Here is a 22,701-nt window from a genome sequence, read left to right as displayed (position 1 = left end):
CCTCGAGTGACGAGTAAACCGAACTTTTATGTATAAAATCGGTGGAGTGTCCCTTTAAATGTCGTGGGGTAGTATGAAGTGGCATATAATGTAAATGGGCTATTCACGTAAAGTTGTACTTAAGTATAGTAGTTGAGTAAATGTGGGCTAGTCTGCCAGCGCCAGTTCTGGAGGCTTCTGAGTTTGTTTTTGTTTCTCTGAAAAAGCCACCTGAGCACATTTGAGTGGGGGGGAGGGGGGCACAGAAGCAGGACCGGAGGGGGGGTGGGTGGTGGTGGCTGGTCTGCAGTCAGATTGTTTTGCAGCTGAATGAGATGAATGAAAGGCAGTGCAGCGGTAACCTGATCTGCGCGCGTCGGCCTCATTGTGCTGGCTGGAGCTCGCGCTGGCGGCTCGCTCACTGATTGTCTCTGGAACAGGACAGAAAACACTCCCGGGACCTCACGAGCCCTGCATTATTCAGCGCGCGTGCCTAGAAAAAAAAGAGAGAGAGAGAGAGGCGGGAGGGGTGGCGAGAGGAGAGGAAGAGGAGGAGGAGAGGAAAAGGAGGAGGGAACCGCCGGTTGGAAAAGCTGGCGCGTAAAAGGAGCTCAATGTCATCCCAGTCAGAGGCTGCCGTTACCGTCATTAAAGTACTGCGCGCACCCGTTCCGCTACTTCTCTTGTGCGTTTGTTACAGTTAACGTCCCGCCGGTGCCCGGTCCCGTGGTGCAGCAGCTGCGGACACGTTTTTTTTAAAGGTGAACGTTGAAGAAGAGGAAGACAAAGGAAAAAGAAGAATAAGAAGAAGTAAGGTCGGTTACGCCTCCGCCGTTAAAAACTAATCCCGTCCCGGTCATTAGCCGCTATCTAGTCGGTCGTAAGGAGCTCCGTGGGATCAGCGCGTTGCTGCACGTCTTTCTCCATACAGGTAGATTGAATTAAAACAAAAGTCTGGTTGATAACAGTGAATGTAAACTGTTTATGTTAACTGAAGATTCAGTGGAAAAGAAAAACTCATAGGAAGAGATTCAGTGAAAGTATAGCCTATAGGTAGATAGTGTGTGTGTCAGTTGGGGGTCCATTGGGCTATATTTCTGCATGATGACAGTTCTCAGTTGTGTGTGTGTGTGTGTGTGTGTGTGTGTGTGTGTGTGTGTGTGTGTGTGTGTGTGTACTGGCTAAAAGAAACAGGCTGTAATTACACTGATTGGCTTTAAAGTGGGGAGGACACTGGATACTGCACCCTCCTCTCCAGAGAGAATGACAGCCAAAGGAGGTCAGTGGACCAGACTGCTTGCTGCAGTAGTCTCTATATCTCTCTGGCTCTTTATGCTCCTCCTCTTCCTCCTCTACATCACTTTAACCTAGATATAGGAATGACCTTAACCTGGTTTTCATCATGCACTCTCGCTGAATGACTTGGCAGAGCCAGAGAGACTGTCTTGTCAGTGCTGTTCACCAAAAACATTGTAATACGGTAGATTTGCTGTTTACTGACATTGATTTTGTCCTTTCTATTGCTCCATCCTTTTGGTGTCATAGTGCCTCATTATCTAGTGCTCATTTAATGTTACTGGTAAGCTGTGTAGAGTATTTCTTAGATTTGCATGCAGTTTAAATGGTCTCGGCCTTGCAAAAACACTTGATAAAACCTCACCCCATGGTCAAGTGGCAGTGCATACAATTTCAGCCCCGCCTCTGCCAAAAAGCACTTAATGGTTACATTTTGAATATTGCTTGCATAAAATAACATTTCAAAAAGGTGAAAAGTAGCTTCAGTCATGAATGTGCATGTGTGTCAAAAAGTAGCATGGGATCAAACCAAAGAGAAAACTGGCACATGTTCAGAGCAAAGCACCTGAAGTCAGACTTCATTTGTTCGCTCCAGATTTTCTTGTGGTGAATGTTCAGTCTTTTGCTTCATCCTGTAGCTGTTGCCAAGCAACTTGCATTTCTTTTGTAGCGTACTTTGACAATGTCCATGCTCAAAGAGGGATGGGCATTGCCATGCTGGATTTAATTGGCTGTTGGGTGTTTTTTGTCCTCTTGCTGCTGGATGAAACGCACCAGAGACATTTTTCAGTTTAGAAAAAGTATCTTAGAGATTTAATCTGACAATCTTTATTTCTGTGTCGCTCTGTGTCACAGCTGTTTGCTGTGAAAATAACTACTTATCATGAAAATGCACAATCATGGTGCTGAAATATTCTGGTTATATATGCCCACCACATGCTGTTTTTTAAGGAAAGTGAATCTTCCTGCTGTTGTCAGAATAACTTGAAGTCAGGAAGCCGTTGGGGAAAAAAAAAACAACTTACCTTGACCTTGTTTTCCCATCACCTTCAATCATGCTGATTGATTTCACTTCACCGTAGAGTTACTGACATTTTGGCTGCATGCAGCTGACCAGTGCAATACCAAAGGAGTGACGGAGGCTCCAGAAATCAGGCATGTCTCTATGAACATTCTTACAGTCTCTCTGTGAAGAGATATGTTCATTCCTAGTAAATCTTGGACAGCTTTCTTTATTTTGCAAGCAGTTTACACAGCAGTGTGTGTAAGAAAGGCAAACACAGCCACCTGGCAAGAGGAAGCAAGGAGGGCATGAAAACAGAAAGACATTGCATTTTCTTCCACGCCTTTTATCAACATCATGCCACAGAACGGGCAGCTGGTATGTTAAAGCACATTTTGAGGCATATTTTTGGAGCCTCCATTTGATGCAGTAAACTTCATTAGGGAGCAAGGTTCAACATTTGATTGATAAGATGGAAACTGAGGGTAGATAAAATTGCGGTGGAGGTTTCAATCTGTTTTTATCGCCCGCACTCTGTTTAGAATAGCTCATCAGCCATGCTCATCATTTTGTTTTGTCACTGTTTGAAATTGCTCGCTGATTCTAGAAATAATGAAGCTAAGCAAACTGCCAATTCAGGCAGAGTGTTTGCCAATACCTCTGCTAGGCCCGGGGACAGAAAAATCACAGCCAGCTCTCTAATTTGATTAGGTAGTCAGTGACAGGAGGTACCTGCCACATACTGAATGTCCCATTGAGACAGTCAGTGCCTGTTAGTGTAACTCAAAGTCTTTGTGTGTTTGAGCGGTGTATGTGTGTTGAGGTACATTTTCCGTCCCCACCCCTCCAGTGCCGTGTAGTGTGAGAACATTGACAGGAACAACAAAGTTATCAATGATGTCTTCTTCCCTAAAACCACTCCCTCTTCCCAGAAAGCACGCACATACACACATAATCACAGGTTACATAACCGCTGGATGGTTGATAATGCTGCACCGGAGGTGGAAATGGGAATGAAGGAGAGACGGGATGAGAGAGACCAGTGTGATGACAAGAGACAATGGGTACAAGGAGAGATAAAGGGCGGTGCAGGTGTGTGTGTTGGGGGTAGCTGGAGCAGTGAATGTGAGGCGAGGATGCTAGTAGGAAGTCTGTTCAGCCTCACACGGCTCCCAAGTGTTGTTGACATTAACTGGCTGATGGCCTTTCAATGGCCGATCCGTTGATGGGCCTCTACTGGCTGCCTTCCAAGAAGAGACCGATACCCCTGCCTTGCGTTATTGGATGAAGTCCCAAACATTACAGTCGTAGATTTGATGTAATGTCGTTGATGCATGATTGTGGTGCATTTTGAGTATTACGACCGCGTGTATATGCTGTCACCGCTCAGTCCACAAATGTAATATCCTTGTGTTGTCAGCTGATAATGAGTGGATAACATGAATAGGAAGGAAAACATGTGGTTTGGTGTTTGTCATAGGAAAGTGTGTCATGTGAGCGCTCCTCAGGCTCGCTCAGACCGAGGCTCGATAATGATCTTCTCAGTATTTAAACAAAGCCCCTTCATGTTTGTGCAAGTCTGAACAAGCTGGAATCTTAAGTAGTTCTTTGGAGTGTGAATGACACTTTGTGGCTATTTTTGTTTGGCCCATGGGAGTGGATGACAGCTAAAAGTGGTGAAGGGACACAGTGTTTCTGGTTTATTTCTCATAACTTCTTTGCTAATACAGTCTAAAGAAGTCACCATGACACAGTGAGAGAAGATCAACTTGGAAGAGATGAACGCTTTTAATATAACATTTAGGATATGCAAATGGAAATGCACAATAATGTAAACCACCTGAGATATGGTCATAAGTGCTCTCATTGGGTATCAGGTTAGAGATGATTTTAATATTTGCTTTGCCTGATAGAAAGACTGAGTTGTCATTTTATTTTTCCCCCACCAATCAGGGGTGACATATTCATCTTGTCCACGTTATTTGGTAGGAACAGTACTGTAACTCAAATTAGTCATATCAGTCATGGAAATAAGTCATCGTATAGCTGTGTTGATCTCATCCTTGGCACAAGACGATGACTTAGTCACTCTATGCAAAGCTCTCACTGTTTGAGGAAACACCAAACCAAAACTATTTCAATCGCTGAAAAAATGGGATGTGGGCGGTGATTCAGAGGATAGGTTTGGTATGGCTAAGGTCAGGATCAAGGTTGGGAACGGACATTGGTCTCCGCCCAATCCATAATAGTTCAAAGGATCCAGAGTTTTTATGGCGATATTAAGCTGAGACTCATGATGCTTTGAAAATGACAATGAAAGAAAAATGTTTGAATGAAACACTTAACAAGGTCAAAGAGTCATTTATTTGTCACATTCCATCTTAGGAAAGCATTTTGTTCAATGTTTTGGTATTTGTGTACCCGAGAGGAAGAGAACTGGAGGGATGCAGGAAACGCAACAATACAAGCCAGCCATGTGATGGCCATCATTACACAACCTCCGCCACCCACTATTGTCCACAACATCCACCGACTATTGTTGCGCTGTGCAACAGAAGTCATTGATTCAACACAAAGCAAAGCGCCAAGCACCTGCTAACACAAATACTGTGTTTACAGCAAACCCACAATGAAAAATGCAGGGCGAAATATTTGAACAGAACATTTCAAAGTTTTAAAACAATAAATTGGATTATACTTCCCTGACAGGAGCAGAGAGAGCTGAATTGCCTACTTTTTTTTTTTTTTTTTACCACAGAAGAATTTATCATAAACATTTTGATTAAATTAGGAGTGTAGACATTTATCTGCAGTTCCAGAGGTCAGGAGGGAGGTTGACCTCTCATGTCAGGGCCTCATCTCGTAACACCATGCTGTGTTATGGTGGTGAGAAGCTGCACAAGTCTCTTTATCACATTCCAGGCTGAGACAGGAATGTCTGAATGCCATTTGCGCCTTAGACGTTACAGAATGTGTGAGCGGGGCTCGGGGCGTCGTCGTCTGCGTGGGTGTTGTCCTTTCTTATCCTGGTGAGAGCCCATTCAAGCAGTGCACCCTCAAAGTCGAGGCATTTTTAGGAAATGAGGTCATTTTATCCAACTGTCACTTCTTCAAGGGTCTATTTTAGGGTTATAATTTTGTTTTTGATGGTTGAGGTTCAATTCAGATTTGGGTTTTTATTATCAGTTAATCTGTTGATTGTTAAGTTAATAGAATATAAAATAGCAAGAAATCCCCACCACAATTTCCCAAAACCCAAGGTAACATCCTCATATAGCTTATTTGGTTCAATCAGCAGTCCAAAATCCAAAAATATTCAACATGAAACAGAAAAAAAGCAGCAAATCTTCATTTTTTAGAAGCCAGAGGATGTTTGGCATTTGTGCTTGACAAATTACCTAAATGAAAACATTTTTTCATTGTATTCTGCCAAGAAGAAATCCATGTCAGATGACAAAGAGCAGTCAGTTTCTACATGGGGCACAGTAAAAGGTTTACAAGGACATTGGGATCCTAGAAGACCCTAAACAAAAGTTGAAGATGAGGGATATCTTACACTAATACTGGTAATACTGGTCATCATTGTGGGATGAGCACAGAATGGAATTTTCTAATATAAGAGACTAATATTTTTTGGGCTTCCTGTCTCCCAGCAGATTGCATGCCTCTGAATACGCTACCAAACACAGTTGTTTCATTTTAGTTTGTCTCAATAAAAGTCAACAAAATTGCCATCCTCTAATCCAAATCTGATTTGTAAACAATACGTCTGTTGCTCTGAAGTCTGATGTTTCACCATCTGGTTTGTATCTGTCGTTGTGGGAAGTAGCTCACAACTATTAAAGACTGGAAGACATGATCCATAAAAAACGATCCACTGTTAGTTCCCATTGCCTTAAGAAAAATCTGTAAGGAGTACATGTGTCTTATATTTCCTGGGATGTGGCAGACAGATTTGCGGGCAGTAGTGCAGGATTGGAAAAAAAAAATAGTCCTGCGTAGACCTCTAAGGTTCAGCTTTTTTTTCCAACTGTGAAAACTCACTCTTTGTACTTACTGCTGCTGTCATGGTCGCAATTGCTCTCTTAGATGGATGAAATAATCATTTAGGGATATTCCTGTGGGTTGGTGGAAGGTTTTTGGGGAGTGGTGATGAAAGTGGGAACACTAAAACGGTAAATTACAAAACTCCATCACGAAATAACTACGGGGATGCACTGACCTTCACAGACTGATACTGTGTAACAGGATCTGAGGAGGAGTTTTCCTTAAAGGTTAACTAAAGGTGAGGACTGGGATTTTGGGCAAAGGTCAACACTTAGGCTTGTAGAGGTCATGCTATTGGGAAGATCTCCACTGTCTTTCTTTGATTTTGATAAACACTTCAGGAATTTACTGGGAGTGAGTTAGTTGAGAATTTTTTATGCAGGTGTAAAATATACACAAGCACAGGCACTAGAATAATTCAATATGAAGCTCACCAGACAGTCTTATCTCAGATAATGTCCTTCTGACTTTCTGTGGTTGTGTGTTTGTTTTTTTAGTAATAAATATGAATTTCTTCATTTTCCCTCAGAACGGTATTAAACTCAAAATGAGTGCTGCCATATTTCAAAATGCTCTTGAAATTGTACTGAATCCATAATATTTCTTCAAAACTAAAAATAGCGCTGATGGACAAAAAAGATTCATATCTAAATCAATGGGAAATACTTTAACAGTCAGGATCAGACATGTTTGCTGTCACAGGCTGTTTTCTTCCAGTGTGAAGCCTCCTTCCTGTCTAAATACTGCAGGCTAATGAGCTAGTTTCCTGAAATAGACAGGTGATTAACACACTGCTCTTCTCAGTGTGAGGCAGAACAGAGCTAGTTAATGCTATAAGCTAACACTGGGAAGAGGTTCACTCTGTTAGACCAACAGCGTTGATATGCTCTGTCTGATGACTGGATATAACCGAATGCTTTAGGTCTTTTATAACTCTTTTATGTTCTGCTCTGGCTGGGTCATTCATGACCATGCAACGTTTAACGGTATGGATGGGATGCTATTTCTAGAATCAGTGCATATACCGGTCTGTTACATGATCAATCAGCTCATGCCGAAGAAGAGTGCGCTGGTGATGGATAATAAGGTCAGACTCACCATAATAGTAGTCTTTTCAGCCGTTGTAGTGTACTTTCTGTGGAGTTTGTGTTTGACAGGATAGTTGGACTTGAGTACTCCCTTAACTTTTTATTTGTATTTCCTAAAAGACATATGGTTTCATATATTCTAGAGCTAATATTATGAACATATACATGTGAGCTCTGCTATGAACTCTAAAAGCGCTGCATTTGACAAATTATGTTATCCAATCAGCGACATGTGGTGATAACAAATCCAACTAATTAACTTGCCAGTGGTGTGTTTTGGTAGATCTGTCAAGCTGTCTAAACATAGCTCTCCTAGTGAATGTTGAATGTAAGTCACTAATCTAATCATTCCCCAGTCTTTGACTCAAACAGTACATCAAGGCCATGCTAACTTTGAACTGCTGATCTGAGCTAATTGATTGCTACCTACAGTATCACCAGTTGCAGGTGGGGTCACAGTCATAATAACGTATGACTGGCTGGTACAGATTGCCAACAAACGAGGCAGCATGGAATTGTGATATTTCTATTTGGATGATATAAAAATAAACCAGCAATTTGTGTGTGAAATTGCAAAAACGCCACCTGATTCTGCATGAAGGTAATGGCCTCATTATTTTTGCTTTAAATTATTTTATTACTTATATTATATTGAGAATCTTTAGTCTGTTGGCCTGTTAGCCAGTTAGCCTCAGTGTGTGGTCCCTGTGGCATTTAGAGTCCTGTGGGACAAAATACTAAAATGGGCTGATTCATGCTGGGAAAGGATTACATTTATATGCTCCGTGGCTTTTTCTTCACTAGCACACAAACTCACACACACACACAAACACACACACAGCTATCCATGTGTCCCCTCCTCCTCTAGTGAAGATTTGTTCCTTCATGTTTGTCCTTTGCTTATTTCCTGCACAATGCTCCTGTTATTTCTTCCATCATAGTGAGCATTCCTCAATCCCGTAGTGTTTTTTGTGCCTGTAAGACTGGATCTGTTAGTTATTCTATTGTTATAGGGTTACTCTATATGTATTGAAATGGTTATGGTCTTTTAATGTTAAATGGTTTGGTTTGTGTGTGTGTGTGTGTGTGTGTGTGTGTGTGTGAGTGTGTGTGTTTGTATGTGTGATGTGATATGATATGAAACAAATTAAGTTGACAGCAAGTACTGTGTCCTGCTGGTTTAACAGCAGGGCAGAGCTGGACTGTTACATAACAAGGGGGAAGGCTGAGGAAAGGAAGGGGAACACCAAAGGAACATCTTCAAGAAAAGTTTTTTGGTTGTGACATTTTCTTTTTTCCTCCGTAAGCAGACAATCACAGATAACATGACAGAAAGAGACATGTTCAGCTGTAGTAGAATCAAACAGTGAATAAATCTAAAACATGGTCAAATTATGTCAGGTTTTAGTGCGAGTCCCTAGTAGTAAAAGACAAATGCAAAGATTTACTTGCTGTTCAATACTTATTGTAAATTGAGGGTTTTTTGACTCTCAAAATTACACCCTATCCCCTCTAATATATGCATATAGGCATATTTCCATATGACAGGATTACATGACAGTATACCCTGTGCTAGTTATATTTGACTTTGTTTAATAGTCACAGTTCCACAGGCATCTTTAATATCTAATCATATTACTCTATTTATTGGAAACTAACCAAATTCACTTAATATACTCCATTGATTTATAAATGTTTCTTTGTTCCTGCTGGCAGAAGTCTATTACTGCTACAAATAATTAACCTCATATGATCAGTGTCTTTGTGTATAAGCAGTATAATGTGCAGCAAACTAATTACTGCCAAAATAGGACATTCAGGATGATCCTGTGTTTCGTAAAAGGTTTTTAAACGGAGCTTATTTTGCAACCATAACCAACCCACTGTGCATTAACTGTCACATAATACACACATAGAGCACAATTTCACTGGGCAACCATCCCAGCAAAGTACAGCTTGTTTTACTTTCACAGTATGAATTATTATTATACACACAGATCTGGGCTCCAGTTAAAAATACAGTCTGCTTTCGCTCAGTCCAAAACATAACTAATAATGGATGGCTGTTCAGTGTCACTGCTAGACGGTGTTTTGTCCCAGTTATTCCTGTACTTGTGCTGGGAGTGTCGATCTGGCTCTCTGTCCTGTGCTTGGAGAGCTTGTGTACACCACCGGTCACACTCTCTGACTACAGACCTTTCTGTTTAAGAAGAGCTCTCCATCTGTGAACGTTGTGTGTGTGTGTGTGTGTTTGTGTGTGTTTGTGTTAAGTGTAGCATTAGTATTCAGCCTGGAGAGTCTCACTCCAGCGCTTGTCGGACCCTTTGTTGTTGTTTCACGAAAGGGTCTTAGGGGGTCTGAGTTGTGTGTGAGTGGTGTCATGAGAGGCTTCGAAAAGGACATAAATAGTTGCCATGAGTTCAGACATGCAGGGCATTCTTTTAACACTCAAAGCTCAAAAGGCATCTTAACATGATTTCAGTCTGGTTGTTGTTTCACGCTCTCTGGCAGTGGGTAGGTGAAAATCGCCTTCATTATTATTCTTTTGCAGTGCTGCAATATGCCGTCAGTGTGTTTGGGTGTGAGTGTGTGTGCAAGTGGATGGGTGGAGGTACACAACAGACACACTAGCCTTATTATGCTAGTCCTTGATCAGGAATGCACAGCGCTTTATCGATACTGTACGGCTTGGCTGTGAACTGTCATCTCCCCAGAAATCCTTGTGGGGCTTTGAGGACATTGCTTCAACACTAACAGCTTACTGTCCGTTAGATTAAACCAGGTCTTGAATATTTACATTTAAATGAATTAAAATGTCTAAAACGAAAAAACAAGTAAGCTCATTTTCAGACATACAAAAGTGAAATTTTAACGCTTATACGGTTTCATTTTTGAGTCTATTTTGGTACTGAGTTGTCGTCTTTCAGATGATTTATTTTGCCAAAAGTTGACCTCAGTGAACCTATCAGCATGTCGCTTAGAGTCTGAGCATGTGTGAGTTCTTGTGCAGGTGGCTTCTAGTTGTTGGTGTATTTCCTGTGTTGAGGGCCATTTCCTTAGATACAAGTTAGCGCAGTTTCCTGGTTTCCTGTTTAGATGTCCAGCGAGCTGTGATCAGCTTTTATCCAATCAGCTGCTTCCTTTACTTCACAACATCATTTGTCTTAATTTCATAAAAGTGCTCATCACCCGTCTTATATTTTGGTATCTTCATCATCCAGCAGGTCTTGACTGTTTTTTTTTTAAAAAAAAACTGCTTGAGATGAGAGAATTTAAGAGAGTCTAACCTTTTTAGAGTTTTCTGTTTGAGGGTTTATAGACTGGAAAAGCCCTCACACACTGATGATGATTTAAGTTAGATGACTACGATACGATATCACTATGAACCTTTCCTTCCTGTTCTGGAAATGACAAAATCAGTTTTTAAATTAAATTTGAAATAAGTATCAGACCATGCTGGTTCAGAGTCATGCTTCATTATAAACCTGCAGCAGCAGCACTCAGCTGTTAATGAGGCTAAGGAGTTTGGAGAGGCACCAAATCACATTATCATCTAACATGTTGGTATGGCACACGTTTGACTGGGCTAAATTTATACTTAAGTAGTTGAGTAAATTTATACTTAAAGAAATACTCCACCATAGGGCTACAACTAACCATTGTTTCATTATTGGTTAATCTGTTGAGTTGTTTGGTCTTTAAAAAGTCTGAAAATGGTGAAAAATGTCAATGACTGTTTCCTAAACCCCAAGATTCAAACAAAAATGTAACATTTTGTCCTGACCAGTCCACAACCCAAAGATATTCACTTTACTGTCACAGAGGACTAAAGAAACCAGAAAATATTCACATTTGGCAAGCTAGAGCCAGACAATTTATAAATGGATTATCAAAGAATTTAGCACTTCATTTTCTGTCCATCAACTAATCATTACAGCTCTACTCTACTCTACCAAAAACCTACAGTATGTTTTGAGACATTCACCTTCTTTAGGCTTGAAAGGTGATTCTGAAGAATTCATTGCTTGCTCCTTCATGGAGGAAGGCTCTTCTCTGTCTATTTGTATGTTTAGTGTACTGTAAACTCTAAGATTTTCACCAAAATATGGCTGAAAACACAGTTTGTCATTGGTTGGTTGGCTGTGACTTCAGCCTACAGGTTTAAACTTTAAGGGTGGAAGCATTTGTCATAAAGAATTTGGGACATGTGAAACTCAATATTACATGCAAAACATAATAATATGTTATTCAACAATAATAATAATTAATTATTCAAAATTTAATCACCATCACAACCACATTATGCTCCACTGAATGTCAGAGAGAATATGTTGAATCATGAACACAAGACCTCAATGAAATACTGTTTCTGTGACTTGAAATATGCTTGTGTTTCACTAGTGAACTTCTTTCGTATACTGTGCACTGATTTAAACTGATGCAGACACACACATGGAGACACAAGCTGTATATCCGGGAGCCATGAGGGACATGACTTCATTACTAAAAGAGTAGAAGTGATTTACATTACATTTTTCTGTTCTTACTCATGTAAACACCTTCGTTTTTTACTGTATGTGCTAAATCTTCTGTGTTTGTACTGTACTTGTACTGTGTGTGGGTGTGTGTGTAGAGTATATGTGTGTCTGTGTGGACTATGGTGTGTCTGGCATGCTACAAAGTGTGTCATCTGCTGTGTTTCTGATCAATCATGATCAGCTTCCATGACATAAGACTGCTCTGGGCACTACTCTTTAATGACTCGATAGTGTTGACCCAGTTGCATGACTTCACACACACGCACACGAATAAACCGTCACATGTGCTCCTACTGTCTTCCTCAGTCTTTGCCCGTCTTTCTGTATCTAACAATATCTCTCTTCGTCTTTCACAATTTGTCCCTTATTGGACTCTATGGTCATTAGCTTTTTCCTCTATAAATCACAAGCACTGACATAATGACTATCACAAGTCTCTTTGTGTTTTACAACCCATCCAGGAATTGAACTTGTGTCCCCCCCCCCTCCGCGCATATCCAATAATTGGGTTACTGTCCCAATTTTCTGTGACCGATTTCTCTTCATCATATGGCTCTGAGTTATTTCTAGCTTAGGAACTCACCAAGAACTTGTGATTTGTCATTTGAAAGCAAGACACTTAAAAGGGATTTTGCTTGAGAGGCACAACTCACATTAATTTATTTGTCATTTTGTTTTGTTTTTGCATTTGTAGTCAATAATGTATCAAGAGAAATTTACAGTTAAGTGTAGTGAGCAGCTGTTTGTCACACTCTGACTGGATGCGCAGCTTGACTTTTGTTGGGCTTCCTTTGCAGCTACAGACAAGAATAACCTCTCTGACCTTTGGACCACTCTGGTGATCTCAACATGTGTGAAATGAACATTTCATAAACCAACAGTTAAAGGATTTTTACAGATCAAAGAGAAAAGCCACATAATTGTCTTCTGAAGTATGTTTTCCTTGCACAGTTGATTATCAAATGCTGGGTGGGACATTAAGTGGCAAAAAAGTGTGAATGGTGATATTGCAATCCTACTGTAATATCGTGTCGGACAAACTCTCTCCATGTGTAAAATAGCTGGTTTAGTTTCTTGTCATTGACACAAGGTCAAGTTTCCACAGTAGACTTGAGGAAAGTAGCTAATTACAGCTGAAGTAATAAGGAGAGAAGAAATAATATATCATTCTGTCAAATACTGCTACAGAGCTGCTTTGTCATTTGTGTATTTAGCTTAAGCAATTCATCTTTATAGCCCTGATTCCTAAACTAAATTCTAAAGACATCAGTGCATCGCTCGTAGCATCTTCCTCCATCATTTGACAGCCGCTTGTACAATATTGCTAATTGCTCTTGTATATTCGAAGAAAGTGTTTCCATGTAGTGTTCGTGAGCAGAGAAAGTGAATCATGACCCAGGTCAGCTCTTGTTTCCTCCGGCCCGATCCTATGACCCAACACATACACACTCACACACTACACACACACACAAGTAGCCTGAGATGAAGAAAAAAAAACAGATTTCTGTCAAATATGTGGGTTTACTCCTGAATTTTTGTGTTACCAACAGCTGAAAGTTTGTGCTGATTCTTTTAGTTTTTAATGCTGTTTTAGGCCTCTAAAACAGCATTAAGACCAGCTTGTGACATGTGAAGCATTTATGATAAAATAGTTGAAGCTTTAAGGCAGGATAAGGCAGCAGGTTTCATTCGCTTTTTATGAAAAGGCGAATACAGTCGGTATATCAATTCCGATGTGGGACTGAGTCAACAATCCACACTGATGATGACAGAAGAAAATACCATTACCCTCTTATCATCTCCTCCACCTTTCATCAGTCATCATCTCTTCATCATGGCTTCTCTGTCTCCTCAGTTTTGACAGGAGCTGTAGGTTAAAGGGAAAGTGGGTGAGTGGTCTACGGAGGGGGGGAAGGAGAGGGCTCGGTCTTACACAGGAAGGGAGGAGTGGGGAGACACAGGGTGGATGTTTTTGGTGTTTGTGTGTGTGTGTGTGTGTGTGTGTATGTAAGAGGGTCTGCACAGAAGGGGTCTTTGTGCGTGAGGGCATCTGGAGAAACGAACACATACACACACATACACACACTCAGCCCATGACATCACAGCTTACTGAGCAGCCGGCAGGAATGTTACTGAGAAAGGAGAGGCTTTGTGGAGGAGAGGAAAGAGACGGGAGGGGAGGAAAAGGAGGAGAAGACGAAGAGGAAAAGGCTTGGCTAGGGAAAAGTCCGGCACTCCCACTATCTGGAACAGGACGGACCAAAGCTGGACTGAACTGAACAGAGCTGAATAGGAGAAACGGATAAAGCTTCTAAAAAGAAGAAGACACATACGCGGATGGTAGAAATTATTGTAATATTATAGAAGTGAGCTTGCTTTTGAAAAATATACAATGGATTTACAGATGTCTCTGAAATAGACTAATCCACTGTTGAGAGACAAGGTACTTGTAAGAGCAGCAGGTGAGTACTAACACGATTTACTTCTGTACTTTAACCTCTGTATTAGATACATTATACCATGGTTTGATAAGGAAAAAGAGACAGAAGAATAGACAACAACATACAACAAAATTTCAATACTTCAGAGCCGCTGAGAAAGATTAAGTTCAGTTTATCTTAAATCCTTTAAACCAAATATGTCGTACAAGCTAAAATTCCATAAAATATATGCTACATAGGAAGTGGAATACTGTAACGGAAAAGAGGAGGAAGTGTCAGAATAGACAGAAGTCTTGTCTGAAGACACATACCCAAACACAGTCGGTTTGTATTAGATGAAGTATTGATGCCAAAGGTTAGATTCTGGGCAACCAGATGTTACAACATAATGTCGTGGGGGGAAAAAAACTGCGCACCTTTGCCTGAAGACCCAACTGAACCGACTCGTCTGTTCTGCCCTGATGTTTATGCCAGGTGTTCGCTCCCTTAATTTGCTCACCTGTCTATTTGCTGATACTGGCTAATTGTTACCCATTACATATTCATTTAGCCGCTCTTTCAGCTTGTCAGAAAGTGTCAAACCATCACTGTCTTCCTAACCGTCTTGAGACAAGACTGACTGAAATCATGAATTAGTACTGGGTAGCACTGTTTGGCCTGGGTCCACAATCCAGGCTGTTTGGATATGAGGACACCAGGCTAAACCAGCAGCAGGCTCCAGTTACTATACAGGATCATATTTAGCCAGGAGACGGAGCGCTGCGCTACACAGGAGCTTAGTGTGTGTATGTGTACGTGTGTTTGAGGACGTACATTATCAGGCTGTCATTTTTACTTTGGCCATGTGTTCTGGCTAAAGCGGAGTGTTAGCTCAGATGGTAGACGATGAGGTGATAGTGAAAGTATGGAAAACTTGTTCATGTGCGAGATGGAGTGAAACCAAAAGATAGAGTGTGTGAGACATAACGATGGTATGTTTACTTCCCATCAGGGAGTTTTCGGGTGTATTTGTATTCCGGTAAACATCTTCTAGCTTACAAACTCCCCCAGCGTCTCAAGCATGCGGCCAAGTGTGCATGTTTAAACGTGGTGCTTATGTGTGTGTGATTGTGATTTTTGTGCATCACAGTCAGAGCGTAACCTTTTCCAGATGTGATGGGAATGGCGATAGGCAGAGCATGGTCCAGCACTTACACAGTAATAGTAAGATGACTCAGACACAGTCACACTTTTATTACAGTTGCTGTGACGCCTTTCCGTAGAATTAATTGACTCCCACCCTTTATAATATGAACTTAAACTGTTACAGCGCATAACAACCTCAGCTGAACTCTGACATAATCCTGATTATATGATTAACATAACAAACAACATTAACTAACCCTAACTCATATCTTTGTGTTAAAATACGTTTAAGAAAGCTAATCTTTTTAAATCCAAATCCTAACTATAACATAAGAATTGTCATCTTTATGCATAAAACATAAACTGACCTGAACCAACCGAATCCTTATTCTGGTCTGAACTTGTCACCCAAAAAATAACTTTAAACAACTTAGTACTAATTCTGAACTCTATGCCAAAGTCTTAACCCTAAAATAGATTTGCAGTTTTTCCTTTTTTGGAAAAACTCACTACACACACTCTCACACAGTGGACACATGAGGGTGTGGGATTGCTATGACTATAAGCACTATATTTTACATTAATACATAGTCATTTATGTACATTTATAAGATTATGGACGCTTAAATACCAGTCCAAGGATTATAACACATTGCAGACATTCAAACACATCATCGAGTACGTACACACACACTAACAAATGCCCTCTTACACACATACACTTTGCTCGTTTAGCTGGCCAGGCAGAGTGTACAGTGTCCCTCATCAAAAGCATTAGAGCCAGAGCCTTGAGGACAGCTAGTTATGCCTGGAATGTCAGTTCACCTCAACAAGAGACAGAAACACGCACGTGCATACACACCTGCTATACAACTACACACACTTGGAAGGACACTCTCCCACCGGCATGCACCACAATCCTTTGTGTGTTTGTGTGTGTGTGCATGTGTGTTTTTGTAGCAGAATAGCGTTGCATATGAAACATTCCTGTAGTACTGTTTTCCTCAGGCAGTAACAGGATATCCTCCCCCTCTGCTGCCTGCTGGACACACACTCCTACACTTACACACACACACACATTCCTACACATGCACACACATACACTTACAGTATGGGTCAAATACAACAAGACCAAAGACTTAGTCTGTGTGAGTGTGCATATAGAAGTGACAGCTGGTCGTCACATGGCCACTAATATCATTAAGTGGATGGAAAATCATTTGACTTGTTGATGGGCAGAGTTTGGGAGAGTGAGAGGAAAACAAAGGAACTGGAGATGAAAGAAAAAGAAGAAAAGAATTAAGTACTTCAAACATTTTGTGCAATATTTGTCTGCCAATCATAGTGCGGTTAAACAAAGAAATCCCTTTGTTGAAATGAAAAAGTGATAAATAAGCTCGTGCCTTTGTCCAAGTGAGAAATGCTATTGATGCAGTGAAAGTGGTTATAAAAATGTTTCTCATTTCTAAAGCACTGTTTGCTGCAGTATTATTATTAGCTGTGCTAGCACAGAGATAGCAATGTCGGTCTGTCTGTTGGTGGGTCAGTCGGTTATATGTGAAATTGGATGAATTGCTATAAAATTTGGTGCACACATTCATGTCCCCTTCAGGATGAACTGTAAAAACTTCTGTCAAACTACGGGCATCATCTTATTCTCTTTGTGTTTTAATTAGTATTTCTGTTGATAGGTTTTCTTTGAAATATCTAGTTTTTGTTGTTTAACCCAAAAAATGCAAATATAGCCCAGAATGCAGCACTTTCTGTGTTACTACTGAAAATAGAGAAACTTGAATGCAGTAGATACAGACAGAATCACTTGTATAAGAATTGAAACAGTTTTATTTTAGAACAACTGACACAGAGTAACAAACAGACGTGGTTTTAGATTAAAATGTCACGTGTTTTTACATGAATAGAAAATAAATCAATTTTTTAGGAAGTTTGGTAGCTTTCCTTTAAGAGAATCTGTTTATTCTGATATACTGTATGTCACATTTTATTTCAAGTGAGGAATTCACATGTGACTGAGCCACATGGGTCACCAAAATGCCCTCAGGGAATGTTTTGTCTCAGTAGAAAAAGCATGAAGATGGGAGGGAGGAGGAGAGAGGACTGAAGAAACAAGTGAGGAGGAGTGTACAGGAAAGCGTTGTCTCAGTATAAGAGGCTTTTTGAAGAGACAGGGTGTTATAAATCCACCATGTGACAAGAAACAAGAAAGGAAGGAAAAGACATGAAGGGGGAGAGACAGGATTCAGCGGAAGAGGGGATGAGACCAAGAAACAAAGAGAAAGAAGAGAATGAGGGGCAGATACGGAAATAAAAAGTGTCTAGATTTAAGGCGAGGCCTCCCTTTTAATGCTGATAAGTCCAACTGAAATCTACCTCATCAATATAAGTAGAAAGTTTTATGAGTATCAGGTTTGCAGAATGGTTTGTAACTGTATTTCAGCTGCTCTAAACAAATCAAAAATGCCTGTGAATGACAGAGTGTTGATCAGTCGTCCTTATCTTTGATTTGAGTGTGAAGTTTGAACCTTATTCAAACAGTCCGGTAGTGAGTCAAAAGCTTTTAAGTGCAAGGGAAGGTAAAATGGAGAGACTTCCTCCTTATGGCTATGTGTGTTTTACTGAACAGTGAGCCAATTCACGGAAGTGTTCCTCATTAAATCTCCACGCACACACTCACATGTTACAAAGACGTGGGTCAACAAACCTCTCATGGAAGTAAACACATCCTTAGAATAGAAGTGTAATGAGTACAAGGCAGTAAAACAGGAAGCCAATAGAGTTTCATTTGTTAGTGGTCCATTCTGAATAAGAGCGGTCAATAAAGACAGGAGTGTGTAAATGTACCTACTTGTTACCAGGAGGTCTGGAGTGTGTCGGATGGATGGGTTACAAAAAACAGAAGGTCACAGGTTTGATCCCTGCATGCCAATGTATCTAACATCATGTCAGTAAACAAGAAACTTGTTTACTGCAGCTGTAAATTAATGTGTCAGTAAAAATTCATATTATTCCCCAAAATTGTGTCAAAATTAAACAAAACCAAAAAAAAATGTTTAAGTCGTGAAAAAAAATTACAGCGTTGCATTAATTTGTGATTATTGTTTCATAAGGGTGTAACATATAAAAATCGTATTGTGCAATTGTGTATTACATTGTAATTACATCATTGGATAAAACTGTTTCTCTTTTTATCAACTCAAGTCACGTGCGTTTTATTTCAAAACCATTTAGGGAGATTTTGCTGCATGTTGACAAGTTGTTACGTCACGATACAGTTACACAATCAGTTGCTTCAGGCTTTGTGACCGGAATGATGATTGTTTCCAATCCAGCATGGAAATTTAGGTTTTGGAAGAATTATTGTTCGCTTTCATAACAAATACTGATAATGTGGCCTTGAGCCCAGGACTTCACATCAGTGAAGCTGTTCTGTGAAAGGCTGCGGTTAGGAGGATACAGGCAGTGACTGTGTGTAAGCAAATGTAAAGGCATTGATGCTTAAATATCTTTGAGGCTGCAGAACTTACAGTATCTTTGCTGAGCCATTGCTGCACTTAAGACAAACTTTGTGCAGAACATTATGTAAAAATGCCCAATGATTGCAGGCAACACTACTTGACTCAGATATTTAATCAGGAGAGGCTAAAAAGGGTTTTAATGGATATACTGTGAAGCAGAAGATAAGACTTTGGTAATCTCCACATGCAGTTGGAAAACCTCAAGATGCCTCCCTACTCTCCAATAACTTTCCAATAACTATAAAATAAATGATCTGCCAGCCCACCTGCCCATTTGGGTGTTATCAAATAGAGTACAAGAAGAAATGTGAGGGAGGAAGAGTTACTGGATTTTAATCATTTTCCTGTAATGCTGCAAATGGATGCATTCTCAGAACTGTAATGGGTCTATGGACTAAGATAAAATAGTTATAAGTACCCTGGAAGATTGTGAGGTTTCTGATCTGTCATAATGCAGCAGCTTGGGAGTTGGCGCCCCATAGTGGTGGGAACCAGTCAAAACACACTCGTGCTGCTGCAGACTTACTTCAGTGTACTACTGCAATGCAGACAGATTTATGTGTGTGATGTGTGTCTCTCTGAGGTATATGAGCTATTAGTCTGACCACTTTAAAAGCCTTAAGTGAAACAGGTTATCTTTTAATTTCCGCTTTTAGCAAACGTTGATCACGAGACAAGAGTGTACAGCTTCTTCATACAGAGTCTGTGAACCGCATGTTTTTCTGTTTGCTTGTTGACACAGAAATCGTGGCGGGCAGCCGATGATGTCAGTGACACAACACCGAGAGAGCGAGCCCTGAAGAGCGTCAGTTTCCAGGAATCGGTCAGCGTTATCACTGACAGGCCTGTAACCATGGAACTGGAGAGCCAGCAGATCCAACATGGCTGCTTCAACAGCCCCGGTAACCGAGCCCACAATGCAGTTGGTGTGAAAGTAGAGACTTCTGACAGCGAGGTGGTGCAGGTATGCAGATTCTCAGAGCATACTCAGCTCAAATGTTTTATCTCCTGGGCTGAGCAGTAATTTTATTGGTTTTGTCACAGTCTCAGGATATGGTCTTGACTTAACTGAATTTCTAAGTTTGTTTGTTTTTTTTCTTTTTCCTGTCTTTGCTCATTTGCTGTATCTTCAGGAGATCTGCTACCTGGACCAGGTGTTAGACGCCGCCTCAGAAACACCCACCAACGGAAGCGCCTCCCCGTCCGAACACACCAAACCAGTCAGCATAGACGGAAACTCTCCTTCTGTCTGCGTGTCAGCCTCCTCTCCTGACAATCACCAGTCAATCGTAGTGGAGGGACAGAAACAAACCACCTTCCTCCATCAGGAGGAGTCCGCCGTGAAGACCAACGGGCATATGCAGGAGGAGGAGTCGGGCCGCAGCAGGGCCAAGTTTGAGCTGAGAGCGTTTCAGGAGGAGAGACGACCCGCAAAACTCTTCACCCCCGGAGAGGAACAGGAGGTCAGAGTGACAAGGAGACGACCCTCAGAGGAGGTAAACAGCTGTTAGATCATGTATCAGCTGTAACAGATGCAGTATTCAGATACATAGTAACAAAAACAAAACTGTTTTTCACATTTTGATCTAAATGATCGCCACCTGCAACAATATTGTGTATATAGACTAGACTGACCAAAGTTGTAATAAGTAACTTGAGACATTTTTAAAGTTCTGAAGATACACAATATAGACACCAACTAAATTATGATATGGCTAAGCTTGAAAAGAAAATGTTAAGCTTAAAATTAATGATGCAGTGAATGAAAGTATGAATACATGTCTAAAATGTGTCCTCCAACTGTCAACTTTCAACATAGTAAAAAGGCCTTTTTTTTCTCTAAGAAGGTTTTGAGAATCCAGCTTCAGCATAACTACACAGGGCAGCAAAATATCCAAATGCAGATAGGTTAATCCTAGAGTGATGAGTGAAAAATGCAGAAAGATTATTTTTAAAGTATATCACCAAATTATGTATGTTTGTATTTTCTAAATCTACAGAGCAATGTGAGTTGTGACCCTTGTACACCGATCACTTTAGATCAAATCATAATCAATTACAGACTGCAAAGCAAGGGATTTTGATTTGATGATTTCTTCCTTTCTCTTCTCCTGGGTCGCTTCCCCCCGGTCAGGTTCAGGAGTTGGAGCGTGAGCGTCAGGAGCTGATCAAAGACCAGGCAGTGAAGAAAAACCCTGGCATCGCCCAACGCTGGTGGAATCCTCCTCAGGAGGTAGTCTAATATTGAATATTTCTTGTTTCTATGTTAACTCCAATATTGTCCTGACAAACTAATTGATTGGTTCTTTGGTTTGTTCATTCATTCATTCAAGGTTCCTTTGGAGGAGCAGCTGGACGCGGAGCAGCTTGAGTCTCTCAGGAAATACCAGGAGAGGAAACAGCAGAAACAGAATACTTATGCATACACACAGGTAACACACACACAAACACACACACATACACACTTTTTTTTGCTTTTATATTTCATGTAAGGCTGATTGTTGTAATTTTCCATCCTCCTAACTTTCTCCTTTGGATTCTATCTTCTCGTCTCTAATTGCAGCCCCAGCTGTCAGGCCCTCCCACAGTGGTAACCTCTGACCCCGATCTATCCAGGAAGGAGGACATCGTGGAGAACAGATCGACTTCTCGTCTGCCAGAAAGCAATTTCTGCAAGGGGAGTCAAGCAAGAAGGACGTCGCTCCTCACCTGTACTCTTGCCAAACCCTTCGTGAAATCCACAACCAGAAGCAGCCATGGGAGAAGTGACATTATAGCCGAAACTGGAGAGAGTCACGTGACCTGGTCTGACGAAGGAATCGGAGGAGAATTTACTTGTGCTCGAGCTGTGATGACAATCCTGCCTGAGGAGGAGGAAAAGGAGTCACTTCCACCCAGGCTTTCACCCAGAGGAGTCTGACTCAGGATTGGACGAGTTATCTCTCCGCTCTCAGGACACTACTGTGTTTAGCTTGGATAATGTTTCCGACAGCGGGGGGCTTCACTACCCCCTACCCCGCTGCCGCTTACTCCTGTGTCACCGCCTACTCCCCAGCCCACCACGCCAGTCAACGGGCAGACCAGCGGCAGTCCAACAGAAAACGAGCTGGAGTACCACGCAGAGGTACTTGTTCCAAGATGCCATCCACAACGCCCTGGCAGCTCAGAACGGAGACGAGTGGCAGTCATCTCTCCCTGACTTGAATCTTCACAGCTGAGCACTCCTGTGTCTCCATCCTCAGCATCTACAAATAGCCCAGTGCCAGTTTCTTCCTCTCCTGTGTCTTCTGGTGGAGCCCCCAGTCTCCAGTCACCTGTGTCCTCCAGCCCTGCTCCATCCAACCCATCCCCTCAGCCAGACAGGCAGCCAGAGGTGAGAGTGGTTTACCAAGAGACAGCCTCAGAATCACAGCAGGCTCAGCAGCAGCAGCAGCAGTCCTCCAGTCCAGCACCACATCTCCAGACACCTTCTCCACCTCCTTCTCAGCCCATCTCACCACCACAGAGACCCAAAGAGGGTGGCCCCAGGATCAAAATCCAGTCCTCTTACGCCAGAGCGCTTGCTTCCTCAGCTCCGGCTCCAGCTCCTGCTCCTGGCCCGGTCGCATCAGCTCCCGTCGCCAGGCCAACCCCAGTCTACCGTCCCCCATC

At 41.4% G+C, this 22,701-nt stretch overlaps 1 pseudogene; it reads left to right on the top strand.

The window, feature by feature from the left end:
* The window catches only part of LOC137171253 (PALM2-AKAP2 fusion protein-like), an 80,094-nt pseudogene extending 57,742 nt beyond the window's left edge, over positions 1–22,352 (top strand).
* The last annotated feature ends 349 nt before the right edge of the window (positions 22,353–22,701 follow it).

The sequence above is a fragment of the Thunnus thynnus genome, chromosome 19 (genome assembly GCF_963924715.1).
Source record: "Thunnus thynnus chromosome 19, fThuThy2.1, whole genome shotgun sequence".
Lineage (NCBI taxonomy): Eukaryota > Metazoa > Chordata > Actinopteri > Scombriformes > Scombridae > Thunnus > Thunnus thynnus.
The sequence above is the reverse complement of the archived record's forward strand: the minus strand, read 5'-3'. Positions and strand labels throughout refer to the sequence as shown.